The sequence below is a fragment of the Schistocerca americana genome, chromosome 2, assembly GCF_021461395.2.
Source record: "Schistocerca americana isolate TAMUIC-IGC-003095 chromosome 2, iqSchAmer2.1, whole genome shotgun sequence".
NCBI classification, from domain to species: domain Eukaryota; kingdom Metazoa; phylum Arthropoda; class Insecta; order Orthoptera; family Acrididae; genus Schistocerca; species Schistocerca americana.
In genome coordinates this window covers 42,169,583-42,170,102 of record NC_060120.1, presented here as the reverse complement: position 1 = coordinate 42,170,102, position 520 = coordinate 42,169,583, and the positions used below count along the sequence as shown (strand labels likewise).

At 43.5% G+C, this 520-nt stretch overlaps 1 pseudogene; it reads right to left on the bottom strand.

The window, feature by feature from the left end:
- Positions 1–208: 208 nt before the first annotated feature.
- LOC124596759 lies at positions 209–264 on the bottom strand (annotated as a pseudogene).
- Positions 265–520: the final 256 nt, after the last annotated feature.

Genomic DNA, 520 nt, shown 5'->3' with positions numbered 1-520 from the left:
ATTAGAGAGGATAGCAAAACCCTCTGACCGAACACGCTGAGCTATCGTGCCGGCTTTTCATCTTGTTCGCTTTTGTTCGTTGCATCTGCTGGGGGCGGACATCGTAAGACATCCGTTTAAGTTCATTTTTAATGGATTAACTCAGTTTTTTATTACAGAGGGCAGTTAAACCCTCTGACCGAACACGCTGAGCTACCGTGCCGGCGGTTGCTAATCTTCTCTGTATCGTTCCAATTTTAGTATATGTACCGCCGAAGCGAGTACGATCCATCTGAGCCACCGAGGACACAGAGAATAGTGCGACTGCAGGGGTTCATCTCCGGCACGCTCCCCGCTAAACCCACATTCTCAACGTATTGCCCCGCACTACATTCGTAGTGCCCCCGCCCATTATATATATATATATATATATATATATATATATATATATATATATATATATATATATATATATTATTCACGTTTGGGCCCTACCACGCGAAGTACAATCACGGGGCATTCAGTTATTTTCTCTTAGACT